Source organism: Lethenteron reissneri, chromosome 10 (genome assembly GCF_015708825.2).
Source record: "Lethenteron reissneri isolate LAM-NWPU_2019-01 chromosome 10, ASM1570882v1, whole genome shotgun sequence".
NCBI classification, from domain to species: domain Eukaryota; kingdom Metazoa; phylum Chordata; class Hyperoartia; order Petromyzontiformes; family Petromyzontidae; genus Lethenteron; species Lethenteron reissneri.
Genome location: NC_083788.1, coordinates 12,411,769 through 12,431,593, shown reverse-complemented (window position 1 = coordinate 12,431,593; position 19,825 = coordinate 12,411,769). Strand labels below are relative to the sequence as shown.

General features: G+C 52.0%; 1 long non-coding RNA gene and 1 pseudogene across 1 annotated transcript; one reads left to right on the top strand and one right to left on the bottom strand.

The window, feature by feature from the left end:
- The first annotated feature begins 1,462 nt into the window (after positions 1-1,462).
- On the top strand, positions 1,463-9,752 carry LOC133340685 (cdc42 effector protein 4-like; annotated as a pseudogene).
- Positions 9,753-10,255: 503 nt separating this feature from the next.
- LOC133340689 (uncharacterized) lies at positions 10,256-17,105 on the bottom strand. The gene is made up of 3 exons (XR_009754925.1): positions 16,966-17,105; positions 16,300-16,405; positions 10,256-10,366 (listed from the first exon to the last, which is right to left on the bottom strand). It is a non-coding gene; the product is annotated as an uncharacterized LOC133340689 (long non-coding RNA).
- Between the last annotated feature and the right edge of the window lie 2,720 nt (positions 17,106-19,825).

Sequence of the window (19,825 nt, the reverse complement as noted above, 5' to 3'; positions counted from 1 at the left end):
CCTCTGGGATGGCAGAGTGTTTGTGGTGGTGGGGGGGGGGGCAAAACTTCACAAGAGCCCCCTCCCCCCCAAGCTACCCCCACCCCCCGTGTAACTTTAGCTTCCTTTTTCATAGTTTGTTGATTTTTGACGTCGAAGCTGATTTTGAACAACGGTACTGTGTATAAATAACAATAATAACCAAGGTGTTTCCTCACGTTTTGAGTGACGTTCAAATAAAACTGTTGGTTGTTACGAGCGGTGCTGTTTTGTCGTGTTCATTACTGTCCGACGGAGCCATTGGCACCTCCGATTAGTACGGTTGGCTACGTACGGTGCTAAAAAAGTTCTACATACAGTACAGCCCTGCTCAGCCCATAGTGGAATGTCCACGTCCCTATGGCCGGGTAGAGTCCATCCATAGGGCAACCACTTTTGACTTCTACACAAAAAGCTTATAATTGATAAATATATCATCATCATTACGTCTGGGGGGATTATTTAACCATAGCAATTCACTGGTGAATGAGGATCGGAAAAGTGAGGGAACATAGAAGCACAGCACAACAATGGTTGTTAGAGTACTGCCCCTGCCTCTACTGCTCACCACGTGATGTGCAGTGGACCAGTAAATAATTTCATCTTTAACCTTTTTACCCGTGCAGACATGAAAAATCACGACAACATCCCATATTACTGGTAGGAACCTCCTGGTTACACCAGCCCACATGGGATTATTGTGTCCGTCCGTCGTGCATCCAAAAATTGGGAGGGGTGGGGCTGGGTGGAGAGGGGAGGGGAGGGTGGGGAGGGGCTGGGTAGGGAGGGTGGGGCTGGGTGGGGGGTGGGAGTGGTGGGGCTGGGTGGGGAGGGGCTGGTCACCCCGTGGTGCCCTTATAAAACTCAACGTTTAACCTACTCACGCCGGCTTGTGCCGGGGGGGGTGGGGGTCAGACATTTGTGACGATGTGTGACGAGGGGGGGGGTGAGAAATGTGACGTCACATCAAAATGTGCAACCTTAAATAAATATAGACAACACGTTCTACTTAATTAAATAGACTTTTTAATAAATGTTTTCTCCTACAACATCAGAGTGCAGCGGCACATTAAATACGCACTACAATGACAATAGTTCAAAGCGATTTGAAGCATGTTTTATATTTGGGGGGGGGGGGGGGCAGAGCTTTGTGACGTCATATTTAAGGGGGGGGGGTCTGACTTTTTGTGACGCAGTGTGACTAGGGGGGGGGGTCAAAAATCGTCCAAAATCGCGTGACGTCATTTATGGACGGCCCCAAACACAAGAGAGACCCCCAGAAGAAAAGTTCAGTGGAGACCCCCCCCTCGGCAAGACCCCCTCTGCGTGGCCGTAGCCATGGCAACGGTGAGCGCGTGCAGCCTGGTGGGGGAGGGGCGTGGCGGGGCGGGGCGGGGCGGGGCGGGGCCTCCCGCGCGGTGACGTAACCGTCACAGTAGCCCCGCCCACTCAAACTGTTATCCCTCCGCGGTGGTGGAGCCCCTGCGGCCGAGTTACCGCCCTGCAGCGAACGCCGCCGCCGCCTCCGCCGCTCACCCGCTCGTCCTGCGTGTTCGCCCCCCGTCGGTCAACGGCTGCGAGGAGAAGGTCGGTGGACGAGGTGGACGAGGTGGTTGGTGGACGACGACGAGGAGGAGGACGAGGAGGAGGAGAAGCACGGTCGGGACGAGGGTGAGTGGAGTTGCGAGGATAACGGAGGAGCCGAGGCGAGCCGCCTCTGCGCCCTTTCACGAGTCGCCGTCTCTGGCTGCCACACTTTTTGTAACACGACGATTTGTAGCATCACTCGTAGCATTACCGCCAAGACAATACAGCAAACTCTTCGCTGTTCCTCCACGCTACATTCACCACTCGCCAATGCACTCGGCCGCTTCAAGGCTCAACGCTTACGATGACGACTTCGCCACTAAGGGCTGAACGATTTGAGGTAAATCATCTTAATTGCGGTTTGATTTGCGATTAAATGTGTTTAAAGTCACGCTTCAGTTCAATGTTAACTGTGTGATGGATTTAAAACATTTTATACGGAGCATTAACACATGATTTCATCAAAATATGAACTGCTCTATATATTGTAATGCAAAGATGAGAACTTAAAAGATATTAATTGCTTCCAATATGTATTTATTAAAATGTTTTAATTGCAATAGAACAAACAAACATATAACAATTGTTAAGGAAAATAAATAAAGTTACAATAATAAAATAATAAAACAATTCCGATAAGAAAGTAACAGGACTTTTAAAATCGCAAAAAAAATCTCAGCCTTTGCTATTTGCTAATCGCATTGTTTCTGATTTCGATTTGAAATCGATTAATCGTTCACCGCAACAGCGAGTTCAGCTTCAGTTTTCATGTATTAGGTATATCCCTTGAATCGGGTGCAACCGTAACAAACAACAAACAAAAACATGAACAAGAAAACATCTTAAAGTGAAATTTCGATTTAAAGCTTTCGTGACTGCAGGGATTCATTTTCTTGGTTATTTCGGTAAAGTCACGTAGAAGGGAAATGATTAAATAATAAAATAACAACACATAACACAACGCAAGCAGCCGTCCTTGCACATGGCTAGCTCGTATTGTGTCAACCCATACGGTTTACCCCGTATTCTTGCCCAGGCAAATTGAGTTTTCAAGTCCATACAGCGTACATCCGTTTCAATACGGGCAACAAACAAATTGTTTTGACTATCTGTTTGTGTTTCTCCCTTGTGATGGGATCTTTGTAGGATGAACGTTGAGATTTATAAGGAGCACGGGGTGACCAATAAGGTCTGAATTTGTCCGTAATAAGTTAGGCGCTGATAAGGAGTTGACAGGTATGCAAGCTTGTCACACGCATTGTTACGCTTACCATTAATTCTACAAGTGTCAAGTTCGTTGTGTTTAACCAGGCAGGTACAGGAAGTCAAGAAACCAGGACCGGGTCTCATTTACAACACTGGCAGCTACTAACACGACTGGATTAAGCTCACTGGCACACTCACTATACCACACACACACAACTCCACTCGCTAGCACACAACGACACATGCTACGAGTAACATTCACCATCATTACACCACGTACTTCCCGCGGCTACACTGTCACACTACAATTCACACTCGGCATCCTCATCAGGAATCCGCTCCCTACGTCACTGCAGTCCAGTTTAATCAACATCATCGGTAACTTTACAGCCACCACTGCTATCATCATCATCATCATCGGCAGCAGCAGCTTCACAACCACCACTATCATCAGCAGCATCTTGCCAACAACCACTGTCCTCATCAGCAGCAGCAGCAGCTTTACAACCACTGCTATCATATGCACTACAGTACGTTAGTAAGTAGCTTTACAATCATCACTGCTATCATCATCAAGAGTAGCTTTAGAACCATCACTGCTATCAATCATCGGCAGGAGCGTCATAACCACCGCTGCTTTCATCCTCATCAAGCGGGAATGATGAAGATGATATGCTGCTCTATTTCAATGAGACCACAGATGTTCAGTCGTGATCTTACATCAACACCCGGTCCCCAGAAGAACGTGGAGTAATCCTACATCATCTTCACCTCATCATCAACACCCATCATCATCACCATCGCCTCACCCACACCTCACATCCCCCCCCCCTCTCCGCCAATCTCTTCCGCTCTCACCCTAATCCATCATGTCCTCACCCACTCCTCCCTTTGACCTCATCCCTTCATCTACATGCCATCTTCTCCCCTCATCCCTTCTCCATCTCCTCCGTCTCCCCTCCTCCCCTCGCGCGACCCCCGCTGGGCCCTGGTTGCCGAGAGACCGTGGCCACTGCTGCTTGAAGATTTCGAGGCCCTGGCGCCGGAGGGAGGAGAGTGCCCAGAGATAAACCTCCCCCACCCCCCAGCCAGACATCACCACGGGAAGACCCCACGATGAGCCATGTGGAGTAGGATGCCAAGCAGGAGGGGCTCACTGGGATACCAGGCTTGCTTGGTTAATGTGTAACCTGGTAATTGGTTTAGCCGCGTGTTTAAAAGCTCCCAGGTTGAGTCGTATTCACGAGAGATCTTATCTTTTATGGCAATAACAGTAATAGTATTACTACTACTAGGCTTGTTTACTCACGAATGCCTCACTGAGCTTCAAGACTTTTCTCAGGAGGGTCCTGGTAACGAACGTAACTTGCGAGTCCTTTTAAAAGTTTTGCAAAATTACAGTGTGACAGCCAGCATGGCGAAGCAGTATTTTATGGTTAATGCACCCGCATGAGCTGTTTCTGAGGTTGCGTCAATTGCACGCGAGGTCTTTATCTAACAGGGTTTTTGTTTTGCATTCTTGTTCGTTTTCTGCAGCCGCTGCGCTGACATTGCCGTCGTCTGAAACCTTCGACGGCGTCGCACCGCCGGAGAGATAAACTGCCCACCCCCCGCGAAAGCCAGCGCCACGCACAACCGCTTCCTGTCACGACGACGAGCGGCGGGTGTGCGATCGCGTGCCCGCTGACGGGAGACCCGAGCGCGGCGGTTGACACACCGCTCTCTCCGCAATGGTCTCGGCTGCCACCACCTCTGCCGCTGCCGCCGCCGTGTGCCACAACCCCCCGGGACCGTGACGCACCGTGGGGAAAAAGCGCCCTCTGCAGCCAGCGCCACCGTCGTCCCCACTCGCGCCCCCCGACTCCGCCACCTGGCTCTGATTTCCTGGAATGTAAACTTCGAGTTCAGGAGGAAGTTACTGGCTGACTTTCAGCACGATCGACATCCCGGTGCTGGGCACGTGTTACGGGTGGGTTGTTGTGGTGGTGGTGGTGGGGGGGGGAGAGGTGGTGGCGGTGCGGATAATCACGGACGGTGACCGCGGTGCGTTTGTCGTAGCCGCGCTTCAGCCGGCCGAAACTTCCGACGCTGAAACCTAGGTCGCTGCCGCGTTCGCTTGGAGCGGCCATGCCGATCCGAAGGTCGTTCGCTCCGGGCGCTGCCCAGCCGAACAAGCGGCACTCGCGCTTGGACCTCACCCCGGACATGATCAGCGGGCCCATGGGTGACTTCCGGCACACGATGCACGTGGGCCGCGGCGGGGACGCGTTTGGCGACACGTCCTTCCTCAAATCCGACTCGAAGGCGCCGGACGAGGCCCCCCAACCCCCGCCCGACGCCGTTCCTCCGCTCCCTCCGGGGGGCACGCGTACCTGGGCGGCGGTACCCTGAGGGGGACGAGCGCGAGCAGCAGCCGGCACTGCCGCCTCAGCCACCGCCACCCAAGAAGGAGAGCTTCCTGGCGCGGACGCTGCGCGCCAGCAAGCGGTCGCTGTCGGCCAGCCGGCGGAGCAGCCGCGCCTGCTCACCGGCGCCGTCACGCCCCCTCTCCCAGAGCGGATCGCTCCCCCAGCTGCAGCAGCAGGACACGGGCGAGGGCGTTGGCGGCGTCGGCGGCGTGGGCGGCGTCGAAGACCGCGGCGCCGGAGGCCCGGGCGTCCGCGCGAGCCTCACGCGCAGCGAGTCGGCCGAGGGGCCCCCGTCCCAGCCCATGTTCCCCGTGAAGCAGAGGCCACCGCTCGTGGGCCAGCGGCTGCGCCCGTCGCACACCGACGGCGGAGGCGGCGCGGGCGGCTCGGGCCCCGTCAGGGCCGACCACCGCATCTTCGGCGAGGGCGGCGGCGGCGGCAGGGCGAACGGCGTTGCACGGGGCGGCTCGGTTCCCGACAGCCCCCCGCCGATGCTGAAGCACGCCGAGTCGGTGCTGTCCTTCCACGTGGACCTGGGCCCCTCCATGCTGGGGGACGTCCTCGGCGTCATGGAGAACGAGAAGTTCTTCCACGGCGGTGGCGGCGGTAGCTGCTGCGACGACGACGACGAGCCGCCTCTTCAAATCGACGAGAACCTGGAGTTTCTCGGCACGGAAGACGACGCGGTCGTGGGGCTCGTGTCCGAGCCTTTGGCCCCACGCTGGGAGGGCAGGTTCGGGGGCGGCGGCCACGCGATCTCGGGGGCGGAAGCCGGCGCAGGGCCCAAAGAGGACGATGAGGACGACGACGACGACAGCTCATCGGCGGCCTCCGTCGACTCGGTGCTGCTGTCGCCCACCACCGTCCGCACCCAGGTGTTTGGCGACACGGATGATGAAATCCCCGTGTAGGAACGCACAAGCGGCCTCCCGCGTTCCAGCTGTAAAGGTTTACCCGGCCGAGGAAGAGAGAGAGGGAGGGAGAGCACACACTACTTGACTGTTTTCTACCAAATGCGCATATTGTCGAGGAGAGAGAGGACCGTTGAGTTTTAACGAGGGCTTTTTTTTTACACTCCCATTAATATTTGTTTTTATTCTCCACTGATTCTTTGTGATGCTGTGCACCAAGGGATCCGAGTCGTTGGTGTAAAAAAAACAACAACAAAGCGACTGAAAGGGGTGCTCGTGAGATTGGGCAGCGCCATCGCTGCACAGGACGTTGGGTGGCGGTTTGCGGCGACCATTGTTCTAAACTTGACGTTTTAAGGTTTTTGATTCGGGCCGTTAAACCAAATGAAACGAGGCGCGGTGGCAGCCAATCGGTCACAAAGCGCGCCCCCCCCTGCCCCCAGCACTCCACCCCATCCCGTTCCGTCTTTCTCGTGTGCGCGCCGTCCCCAGCGCTGCACGCTGTCCGGTCTCGTCACGCCGGGAGAGACGGGGCGGAAGACATCGCGCTGATGGTGTGTGCGTGTGTGTGGAGCGTCGTCGTCGTAGCAGTGCAAGCGCGCTCCGCGATTTGCCGTGACGCGCTGCTCCATAAATCACGCGGAGCGGAGCGGTCGGAGGCGCTCGAGCGCGTCATGACGGTGCGGGCAGGGGGGGCGATTTACGGCAGGTGCGCGAGAGATTCAAAAACCGCAGTTTGTCACTTTGCTTTTATCTGTAAGTCAACGGACGACATGTGGCAGATAAATTGCTTTCGCTCACTTAGCGGGGGACGTTTGATTTAAATGTTTCTCTTTTATTCTTTTTGTCCCCTTAAGGGGCGTGAGCTGTCTTCCGTGTCCCGTTGGGCATGATGACGGCCCGCCCTCGCCCCTTGCCTCGTGTCAATTGGCGACTCGGATACTTTTCAGCCATTCCTGCGAAATCAAAACGTAAACCGTGTGACCAGGGTACAGCTTCTCTTACGAAGTTGGGTTCCACTTAGGGCTAATTCTTTTTTAAGTACTCGGCGTGAGGAAGCTCGCCCATTGGTAGCTGCCTGACTGGGGGTTAGGCATGGGGGGGGGGGGTGTTAAGCGTTTTGTTATAAGTGCCCCCTTAAAGTGGCACCGCGTGAATGAGCGGTGCTAGAGCGGCCCACTCTTAGACGGCACAGTGCACGTCGTCAACTCAAGACGGCACAGTGCGCGTCGTGTTGATGTGCCAACCGTGGGAACGCTGTCCTGGCTTGGCGGCAGCTGGCGCTGCTCGACGGCAACAACAACAACCTCTGGGGTGTTTTGTGAGGTTTTTCTTTATACTTCCCGTGTTGTGTTCAAGTTCGTGAAATCGCCACGACAAGCCGAGTCGGGAGATGTTCATCCTGGACCTAAGACGGAACTTTAGGGTGCGGTGGCTGAGGCTCCAGTATCAGGGCCACGCTGAGACGGCTGTGCGTTGATACGTGCCGTTCAGCGAGCGCGCCTGAACATGCAGTGCTTCCTCGGTAGCCTAGAACAACGGGCGTCGGGATCGACAAGCCTGTCGACCGGCACGATGTCCCGGTGTGCGATCAAGTAGGCGTTGGTTAGTGTAGCGCTGCGCGTTGTGAACTCTTAACTACCTAGTGTTTTAAAGTGCTGACCCCGTGTGTGCAAGAGATAGGAGAGAGGGTGGAGGGGGACACCAGGGTATGGCTGGTGTTAAACTTTGCGTAAATATCTTGTGAAGAATTCTGATGTGGTCATGATGTTCTTAAGAAGTGCTGAGGCTGCTCACTCGAGTTGTTTAGCGGACCAAAACGGGACCCCCCTCCCCGCCACACCCTGCCGCATCTCCCCTTTTACACTCGAATATTTTAAACACATTTGTGCAGCGCTTTGTGAAAATCCTTGATCGTTGTAAAACTCTGCGTTTCCACGAACGCTGGAAAGAGAGGCTCACCTGGGTGCGTGAACTGTACTCTCGGGCTCGGCCCGAATTCCCACAGTGCCCCCCCCCCCTTACTAGGCCGAACCGGCCCCCTCTAGGGCTAAGGCGAGGGCTGGTTTTGGCCTTCTAAGGCCGCTGTGGAAACTCGAGCCGAGCCTAACGTCAGTGGACAGCTACCGGGCTCGAACCGGCACCTCGCGGGCTCACAAGCGAGCGAAACCCCTACCTACCGAGAGCCGCAAACTCTCGCCGACGTCACCGCGGTCAATGCAGAAGCGGGGAGGGGAGGGGTGGATAACAGGCGTCCCCCTCTCGCTCAGTTCGGCCTCAGGGCAGCTTATCGATGCCATTGAAACACACGGTGCAAATTACAGGACGAATAGGTGCTCGATTTGGAAGAGCCTAACATCCCTAGCCCTCTTTTAAATATTAAGCATTTTTATGAAGTCACGTCGGTGCTGTGGTGGGAGGGGGGGGTGAGCGTGAAGGGTTGTCCCCATGAAGCCTCGTTCCCCGTCGTTTCTGGGGACACGGATCGCCGTCGATGCCGCAATGCTCTATGAGCCATTCCTTGGCGTGGCCAAGTGGAGTGGTCATGGAAATGCAGCTCTGCGTATTGACACGAGTCTCTGAGATTTGCCAAATGGCCGTCGTGGGCAGCCAAAGCCCATCGCCGCGATGCTGCCAGGGTCACACAGCAGCAGCAGCAGCAGCGTTGCTCGTCGGAACTTTCTCGACCACCCAGTCTTCGTGCACCCCCCCGCGCCCCCCACCTCTGTGCCTTTTGCGTGTCTTACCAATCGCGTTTCAGTTGCAGTTTGAGCCGGATTGGTAAGCAGGAAAACACCTTGTACAGTACTGGCGGTGGCGAGGACTGGCGCTTGAGAAGTCTTCATCTCCCTGCGAGCTTGTCTAAGCACCACCGTGGCACGGCGCCAGCCTGATGATCGTCGTCCCTCGGTGATCGTTGCGATTGGCTGCTGGTCGCTAAGGCCGCTGTGGCCACTACGGGGGTGTGGTGGGATGGGTGAGCGAGTGGGTTTGGACGCGTTGTGTACGAGTCGCGTTTACACGAATGTTCCCGTGGAGGTTCGCTGGAGGCAGCTGTGCCTGCACTTGTTGGGCACCGACCGGTTTTGTGAAATCACTACACGGGGAACTTCCTCATGCGGCGGGGGGGGGGGGAGCATTTTGTAATTGTGCGGGCGATGGGAGCGATGATAATTCTGCCCCCGAGTGACCAACGAAACAGAAAACCTGGCTGGGAAAGAAATGGTGAAAAGCGGTCAGCCGGGATTTAATAACCCTCGCGCAGACAAACTCGGGTGGGAATTGAACTGCGCGCAACGTTTGGGTGTGATCTAACTTGACGTTTTTTTAACTCTCGTTTCATAACAATAAACCCAACACCCCCCCCCCCCCCCCAAACAACTCGTAAATTCCCACGAAGCGTTCAATCCCCTTGCGGTGCCGCGTTCTGTGGAGTCATGTTTCTGTCACCGTGGCTCGGGCTCTTCCCAGGGACCGTGGCCGCTTGGGCGAACGGACCTCGTGTTTGTGTGGCTGGCCATGAGCCACCCCCATCCCATTGTGCCTGCTTTGAACGCCTTCGTGTACGACGCTTCCCTCTGTTGAAGTGCTGTAAGTTTTTAAAGTACATTCCGCAAGATTAGTCTCGAGTTTCTTGGTGGTTTTTTGTTTTGTTTTAAAGAGTAACCTAGTATTTGAATATTGCAACAACAACAAAACTGAACAGGTACGACCAGCGGATGCCGTTTTCGCGAGACGAGACGGTGAGATAGGATGGCGCTGCTTGTGTATCAATGATTTTGACAGGTGAGGGAGGTGGGGGCGCTGTGAGGTGGAGGCGACGTCTCGGAACGCGTGACGGTCAGGCTTTGTTTGGAAGACGTGCGCGATCTCACACTGGTTGGTGACGCAGCCCATCTGTATAGTGACAGGCCGTCGACGCTAGGCCAGCATTCGGAAAGACGCGTCATGCCGAACGCTTGGCCGGGTAAATTGTCCCGTGATGGCACGTGCGTGCATATCGACGTCCCGAAGTTAAACGTGACACTTTCCTCGTCCTGGTGATAGGTTTACGTTGGCAGCAGCAGCAGCAGCGGCGGCAGAGAGGGCAATTTCGGCAAGTGACAATTGTTGCACTGTACCTGATATGCTGCCACTTTCTACGCCTCCCCCGCCAACTCGCACTGCTTGGCGAAGTCGAATGACCCTCGCGAAACCATCCCGAGTGAGGAGGAGGCCTTCATCCAGCAGTGGGTTCTGTACATGTGCGTAGATTAAAACACGTGGGGGGGGGGGGGTAGACGTGCACATGTTCCACTGTTTCTCGACTTCAGTCCACGCCACAGCTGTGCGTGTGTTTTTCCAACGAGAAAACATACGCAGCGCCATGTGTGTGTGTGAATAGAAGCGATCGGAGTGGGGGGGGAGGTTGGTGGGGTCGTGATGGATGGACTGGAGTTGAGAAGCCGCTGCTGTCGAGAGTTTGAAGAGATGGAGGGGGCCCCTTTTGAGAGCGTGTTAATACAACAACACAAACAACAAAAATAATAGAAACAGGCCACTCGAGATGTTTCGCTCAGCCGGCGAGAGGTGGTCTCAGGACTGCCTTGGGACGCGGGGGGTGCAACAGCTCCCCGCGTGTGCCCTCTGTGTCTTCACCAGAGTTGCTGTTTTAAACTTGCCCTATGCGGGACGAGCTCTCGGGAGACGCGCACAGCGGAGAGGCTGTTCTTCAATGCAAGCGATGCTGTTTTACCTACGATTATAGTGTGGGAGTTGGGGGGGGGGGGGCCTGTTTATTAATTAATTGTAAAGTTGTGGGACCCCCCCCCCTATTCCTCCATCCCCCCCCATCCCCCCTGGGCTGTTGCTGTCACTGAAGCGAGGGCACGTGGTACGACTCTTGTAAATACCCGTGTCGCGTTGTCGCATAATAAAGCGTTAGATACTAAAACTGGCTGCCTTCCCGTGTGTGTGCGCGCCGCGCGAGTGTTTCTGTTCTGCGCAACGCCGTCGTGGCCGCAAGCTCGAAGCGGCCCGTGCGGCGGCGTACGGCGCGGATCGAAGATGAACGCGCGCGCATTCGTTGAACACGGAGGCTTTCGCGACCAATATTACCCATAGAGGTTGTTTGGGTTACATCGCGTAAATATAAACGCGGTCGTTAAACCCGCCACCACTCGACGCAGCCAATTAGTATGGTTTGTCACGTAAACAACACAATCCTGCGGAGGGAGCTGGTAGGAACGTTGGGTTGCTCGGTCAATGGCCAGGGTCAACGGCGGCGTGGTGTATTCCGCAAATATGGCCGACTGTGAGGGCGGACACAAGCCGGCGTGAGTAGGTTAAACGTTGAGTTTTATAAGGGCACCACGGGGTGACCAGCCCCACCCTCCCCACCCAGCCCCTCCCCACCCAGCCCCTCCCTGCACGACGGACGGACACAATAATCTCCTGTGAACTGGTGTAACCAGGAGGTTCCTACCAGTAAAACATGCCAATGTGTAACTAGGACAGCACACTGGTGTGATGCAGAGTAAACCCACAACATTTAAAAACCTTACTATTTAGCTGTTATGGACATACAGTAGCAACATGTTTGTTACAGCCGTTTGTGCCTATCCACTGCTGATTGAAGGCCCTACCCTTTGCGCGGTGGCAATGGGTGGGGTCAAGGACTTGGTTCAGATATCCCCGATCTAGCTGTGACGAGGAATTGAACTCGGGTCACGGGGTGTATCGTGCAGTGCCCTAACCACTTTGACGCCACCACCACTGCTTCCTGCCACACTGCCAATTGCAGTCCCTTAAATATAGCTGTTTTATACCATGTTAAATTCACTGATTTGGAGAACATTTACGATGAATAATAATAGGCTTGAGAATAGGTTTTCCCCTTTTTTTCTGGCTACAAAACAGGTGTTAAGATACTCTTTGGTTCTTTCGGTAAAGTCACGTCGGTAGAAAAATAATCGATCACGACGTTTCGATCGCAACACAAGCAATCGTCATCAGGTTTGTGGTTGTCCCACCTGATGGCGATTGCTTGTGTTGCGATCGAAACGTGATCGATTATTTTTATACCTACGTGACTTTACCGAAAGAACCAAAGAGTATGAATTTCCTGCAGTCACGAAAGCTTCAAATCAAGGTGTTAAGATGTTTAAAACACCAAACTAAAACCTTTTACAAGGAATCATGTCTGCATTAACCACAATACTTGTGGTCAGAATGCAAACAAGAACATTCTCTGATAGTATATGCATTGTCTTTGAAACTGATTGGTCCACACCAGAGACAGCTTTAAATAATAATAGGCTTCCTACAAACAATTAAGGAGGATTGTTTTTTTTATTTGTCACCGAGGGGAAAAGAAACCACGACGTTTCGGCCAACTGACCTCCAGGGCAAGAGAAGGCGGCAACTCACTTGTTGGTCAGTGGCAGTTGTGTAAACTACCTCGAGTGGGGAGTTCAGTGTATGTCACTTGGAAGCGGCACGGTTTAGTACTCGACATGTGGTTTCTCTGCGCAACGCGCCACAGATCTCGCACCTTCCGGCTGGATTCAAGGAATGAAAATGACCGTGCTGGCAGTCGTGAAACAAATCGAGTGTATAAAACAAATTCGAAAATCCACCAAATTAATCGTTAACAATCACGTACGTCACAGCTTTACGTGTGGGCAATGTGCCGCATTCAGGGTGTCGAGAGAGATTTGTCAAATGACACTTTACTCTGTGGGGCCCTGATAAAAATGTTGAGTGGGTTTATTTCATTTGTCACACGGATGATGATCCCGTTGAGCCAGCTTCCCGGCTATTTTACACGGGAGATTCCGTGGTGCTGTGTGAACACAGCAGCGCCAGCAGCAACAACAAAGACAACCACGTCGATATTGCCACGAACGGGCCCAGTCAAGAGCGATTGCGTAACTAGAGCAAGCAAGGTATGTGACGGTCGTGAACGTTTTGGGCGATAGCCCTTGATCAGGCGGTGGCGAGGTGTTGACTACCTCGCCTGGTATACAGGAGGTCGTGGGTTCGATCCCGACCCTGACGCCTGCTGCTGTATATTTGGAGTTTGCGTGTCTCTGTCTCTCATCATCATCACGGTGGCTAGGAGATGTTAACTACCTCGCCTGGTGCACAGGAGGTCGTGGGTTCGATCCCGACCCTGACGCCTGCTGCTGTATATTTTGAATTTTCGTGTCTCTGTCGCTCATCATCATCACGGTGGCTAGGAGATGTGAACTACCTCGCCTGGTATACAGGAGGTCGTGGGTTCGATCCCGACCCTGACGCCTGCTGCTGTATATTTGGAGTTTGCGTGTCTCTGTCTCTCATCATCATCACGGTGGCTAGGAGATGTGAACTACCTCGCCTGGTGTACAGGAGGTCGTGGGTTCGATCCTGATCCTGACGCCTGCTGCTGTATATTTGGAATTTTCGTGTCTCTGTCGCTCATCATCATCACGGTGGCTAGGAGATGTTAACTACCTCGCCTGATGTACAGGAGGTCATGGGTTCGATCCCGAGCCTGACGCCTGCTGCTGTGTATTTGTAGTTTGCACGTTCTTCCCTTGGTCGTGTGTAGATTTTTCTCCGGGTCCTCCTGTTTTTCCCTCCACATTTAGAATCGACGTCACGCGTTTGCAGAGTAGTTGGCTGCTATAAATTTCCACTCGATGATCAGCCAACTTCGTCGAGCCGTCATTTGTGATAGCCAGGTCGCTTCTGACAAGGAGCGACAGCAGCCTTGCCGAGTAAAATAAATAAATATTCGTTTATCAGTGCACTGTGTCTCCGGGATGGCAAATTGACAAATGAAGTTTCGTATTGGAATCTGAACCAAAAATCGAAACTCTTCCATTGGTGCCCATTGACCCGCCCCCCCCCCCCCCCCCCCACTTGCCAGTCTGTTGCCATGGCAGCTGCGGTCCCCGAGTCGCCCATCATCCACAAGTGCCGGGTGTGTCTCGGGGTCCTTTTTTTCTCTTTGTGTTTTTTTTCAGTGGGGGGCCCCCCAACCCACCTCCCACCCCACCCCCCATCCCATCCCTCCACCCCCACACCCCGACACTCCACACCCCTTCGTCCCTTGGGTGCCAATCCCCGGCTGCCTCATTCATTCGCAGCTTTTGTTCCTTGGCAGCCCCGCACCGCGCCCCCTGACACAATGCGGGCGGGGGGAGGGGGCGCCCCCAGGGTGATCCCGGCCGTTGGGAAGGAGGAGAGGGAGGGGAGGGGGGAGAGGAGGATGGTTGAGGAGGGGAGGGGGGTGGGAGGCCCCAACAGATTGTGTGTGTGAGGGGTGGGGGGCCCCAACAGATTGTGTGTGTGAGTTTGAATAGGCGGGGAGTCCCCTATACACTCGGGCTGAACGATTTGGTGGAAAATATCGAATTGCGATTTTTCTTACACATTGCGATTTGATTTGCGATTACATTTTTTAAAGTCAAGCTTCAGTTCATTATTCAGTGTAATAGATTGAAAACATGTGATGGAGCACTACCACATGATACCATCAAAATATGAACTGCTCGACATATTCTAATGCAAGGATGAGAACTTAAAAGATGTGAATTGCATTCCAACATGTATTTATTAAAATGTTTTACTTGAAATAGAACAATCACACATAGAACGATTGTTAAGTTAAGTAAATAAAGTTATAATAATAAATGATAAAAACAATTGCAGATGATAATAGGGTTTTCCCCTTTCTGGCAATAAAACAGGTGTTAAGAGGTTAAAACGCCAAACTGAAACCTTTGCGAGGAATCATGTCTGCATTCACCACATATACTTGTGGTCAGAATGCAAACAAAAACACATGCTCTGACAGTATGTGCATTGTCTTTGAAACTGATTGGTCCACACCAGAGACAGCTTTCTTTAACAATTCCAATAAAAAAGTAACAGGACTTTTCAAATCGCAAAAAACGTAGCCTTTGCGATTTGCTAATCGAATTGTTTCAAATTGCGATTTCGATTTAAAATCGATTCATCGTTCAGCCCTACTATAAACCCCATGACCTACGCAAACGCGCTGAATCGGTGCAAGCGAGGGGGTATAGGGATTTCCCGCCCAGCTTGTATATCACGTGATAAAATAATAAGCAGACGGCAGGGGGACCTCATTCACAGATCTCTTGGCCGTGTATATTCGTTCGGGATTTGAAGCTTTCGTGACTGCAAAGATTCATACTCTTAGTTTAAAATAAAATAATAATAAATCACGACGTTTCGGATTTTTTATTCTTTTATTTTTATTAATTTTTATTTCCTTTTTTTACCTACGTGACTTTACCGAAAAAACTAAGAGTATATACCTGGATGTTCGACTCGCCTCAATCGGCCTTGGGGGAGTGCGTAATTCCAGCCGAATTTGGTTGAACGATCCTGGCGATGCATGTTGTATATTTGGAGTCCGCGTGTTTCTCTCTCTCACTCTCTTCCCCGTGGTGGTCGAGGTGAAATTCCGGCTTGCTCCTCCGGGTTTGCCCTCCAACTAACCGCACCGTTTTATAATTATCGAACGCGCGCTTAGGTACATGTTGGCTGCAACTATAAATTCGCACGGTCTGGTGATGATATCAGCCGCTTCGATAAGCTATCACGCTTGGCCAGGTCGCCTTCGGACAACGACCTAATCGCTCAGTTTGGCTTTATCGGGTAAATAAGAATTCGTTTTGTTTAGCAGCGTCAGGATTCTTCGAGCCGTTCGTGACAGAACACGTGGTTCTCACCGCTATCTTATCCCCCCTCCCTCGTGGGTAGATAACGATTCATTACACGCACGATACGTGCAACCGAGCCAAGGTTGTTAAACGAATGTCGATACGTCAGACTTGACGGTCTATTCCGAAAGCCGTGGGATTGCTCTTCGCATCTGGTGCGAGATTAATGACGATGCGCCGATTGGCACGCGCGAACGTCCGAAATGGATCCGTCATCGGCAGCCATGCCCAAGAAAACAGCGCGCTTCGATGAAGGGCATTGCCCGAAACGTCGCCTCTCATGTATTTTTGGTTTCCTTTAAAGGCCAGGCTGTTATCGATGTATGTGCTGAGATTTTTCGAGGACGTTTCATTTGCATTATCTGTCTGGTGTTTTTCCCGTCTCGTACGCCCTTTGTTTCATCTCGTTTGCATTGTCTGCGTTCCGTGTTGCGTCTCGTGTGTACGTACCGTGTACCCTGTGTTGAACTTCGTTCGCGCCGTACGTAGCAAACCGCGGGTGTTGTCCGTCTCCTGCGCCGTGTCTCGTTTGCATCGTCTGTGGTCGTTCCGTGTTCTGAAACGCAACATTTGCTTGCGATTTGCAAATTATTTCCCTGAATTTCAAACGATCCATTCTTACGCACACAATTCCCGGCGAGGCATCAACGAATCAAGGAATCGATCAGCTGTTGAACCCCGAGGAGTAACTTGGCCGTGGATGCTGCTTGTCATGGTTATCAGCACTCGACGATGAGATTATTTCGATTATTTTCGTGCTATTTCCACGTGATAGGCCACGTCGTAGAGTTATCACTTGTTTAACACGTCGTCTTCCGCGACGAATATTATTCATGACAAACGGTTGTTGGGTTCGATCGCGTAAGTATAAATGCTCCGTAACCCTCCGCTACCCGACACAGCCAATTAGTAAGGGATTTGTTACGTAAACAAAACGCCAATTGGCTACTACTTCAGCCCACCGGTGTGTTGGAGAGTAAATCCACAACATTTACATTTGTGATAGCCTGGTCTCTTTTGAAAAATAAGCTAATAGCTCAGTGGGCTTCATCTGGTAAGATTTTTTTTTAATAGTTTCGTTTTATTTGTATATATTTTTGTGAGTGATTTGTTTACCTTTCATATCGTGTATTTTTGAACTGTTTGTTGTTGTAACGTTCGCACCCGTCCCGACTGTGGGCATCTGCGAAAAAAAGCTTTATAGCTCATCGGATTCATCCAGAAAAAATATGATTCTGTCATTTGCGAACCGGTCGTCGTGAGTTCGTCCTCCCGGAGCGGCAGTTGAACCAACGGGTAGGCTTCCTTAAAACCCTCAGCAGTACGAGAGCGTACACGTGTGTGTACATCCACAGGTTATCGATCAGCAGAGGTCGCGTGCGGTGCGCTAAAGCGTGTGTAACTCCCACCGCTATACCATTACGTGTTGGCCAGCGTGGAAGAGTCGTCCAAGGGACTTTTTTTAAATCCCCCAGAGGAGAGACGTCACTGCGGTGCTGTAATGGCACGCGTGGACTGTAACTCTGAAGCATTATCTCGAGGACAATTCGAGCTCAAGGCGGTGTCGAGAGCCAGGAGGCACGCAGAGCCTCGCCGTTCGTGTTGATCGAGACGAACCACGAGAGGAGATGGAATCCGCGATGATCCTGGATCCTGGGGGTTATATAGGTAGGGTTACATTGATCATACGGGGTCATCCATGAGTATCCATCGATCCTCGTTGATTCCAGGAGCTCGATGGATCGTTAGCATCGCCCGGCCATGAGAGAGACTGTGACCGCATGGGGAGAGGCCTTCATCCAGCAGTGGATAGTTAATGCCCGTTGATGGTAATTCGTCTACTGTAATGTTGACAGTGGAGAATGGTGGGGGGGGAGGGGGGGGGAGCCCGGGGGCTGGTGATGTCAGGATGGTGTCGTGTTGTCGGATCGGTGTCGCTGTGTTGATTGTTTAAAATACAACACCATTCGTCTCGTTTCGTACGGCCTTTGAAAACAGCAGCAGAAGCAGGGTACAATTGTAGAGTATTGTGAATGTTGTAGGACACTCCACGGCAGCGGCTCGGGTTGGTAGCCGAGTAGAGTAGTCCGCTCGTTCTACCAAAATACAGCCGTGGATGTGTTGGGGTAGCTGAGTGGCGTGGTTGTATTGGGTAGCTGAGTGGCGTAGTTGTATTGGAGTAGCTGAGTGGGGTGGTTGTATTGGGGTAGCTGAGTGGAGTAGTTGTATTGGGGTAGCTGAGTGGAGTACTTGTATTGGGGTAGCTGAGTGGCGTGGTTGTGTTGGAGTAGCTGAGTGGCGTGGTTGTGTTGGAGTAGCTGAGTGGCGTGGTTGTGTTGGAGTAGCTGAGTGGCGTGGTTGTATTGGAGTAGCTGAGTGGGGTGGTTGTATTGGGGTAGCTGAGTGGAGTAGTTGTATTGGGGTAGCTGAGTGGAGTACTTGTATTGGGGTAGCTGAGTGGCGTGGTTGTGTTGGAGTAGCTGAGTGGCGTGGTTGTATTACCGCCCTGGTTTGTTCTAAGGGGGCAGTCATCGGTGATACGCGCCAGATGGTTTGCACCTCGCCGCATTTCGCAGTTCGGTAGTCCCTCGCATGGTCGTTCCATTCACGGAATAAAAATCGGCAGCCCCGATTTTGGGGGGAGAGTGGCAGAGAGAGACGAGGTGTCTCTTCGTCGGGTATTCAATGCAATGCTGCGCACTGTCCTGTCACCCAATACCCCCCGCAACTCATTTGTCTGTAGGCAGATTGCTCGGAATGAATGCGCACGCCAGATCTCGTCCGGGCTGGCACAGACAGAGAGAGAGAGAGCGGAGCCAGGGGAAGTGCTTGAATTGGACGGGGCTGAGACGAAATGCGAAGGCGAGCACGATTCAGAACGCCACCCGAGGTGTGGCTACTCCCCCTCCCCTCTCCTACCTACCTACGCTGCTGCGGCGGCTTCGCATTCGAGCAGCAGAGGGCAGTGCAGAATAAAAAATATATATTGTGCCGTACTGTACTTATATGCCCCCACGTCTACCCTACTCGCCCCCCCCCCCCCCCGAGGTCCCAATAATTGTTACATTTATTTATAAAGTATTTTTTTGCTGATCGCTTTTTCCCGAGTTCTGCGGTCCTATAATTCGGATGATGTTTGGCCAAGTATGTGAATGAATCTTGACTTAAAGCGTGAATGAGTATAAGAATAGGTTGTGAATGAGTATAAGAATAGGTTTTAACCTTTCTGGCAATTAAACAGTTGTGTTAAGATGTTCAAACACCAAACAGAAACCGTTTGCAAGGAATCACGTGAAACCACACATACTTGTGGTGAACAATGCGAACAGAAACATGCTCTGGTAATGTATGCGTTGTGTTTGAAACTGATTGGTCTACACCAGACACGACCTTCAAAGACAATGCATACATTACCAGAGCATGTTGATGTTTGCATGTCACCACAAGTATGTGTGCTTAATGCAGATTACGATTCCTTCAGTCCGGCGTTTGAGCATCTTAAACACCTATTCTATGGTTCTTTCGGTAAAGTCATGTAGATAGAATAGTAATAAAAATAAAATAAAGTGATTAAAATATCACGACGTTTCGATCGCAACAACCGCTTCTGTTGACATCGAAACGTCGTGATCTTTTTAATAATGTTGTTGTGATTATTTTTCTATCTACGTGACTTTACCAAAAGAACCATAGAATATGAATTCCTGCAGTCACGAAAGTTTTAAGTCAAAATCCATCTTAACACGTATTTCGTGGCCAGAAATAGTTAAACCTATTATAATTTGATACCGAGAAGAAATGTCCCTTGTTGTAGCTGTAAACCCCGAGCTATAAATGCCCTGATAGTGCATTGTCTTTGTGCTGTCTGCCTCTGGTCTAACACTGGTTGAGACGAGGCCCTAATGAAGGCTGTCTCTGGTGTAGACCAATCCGTTTCAAAGACATTACCATATACTACCAGACCATGTTTTTGTCT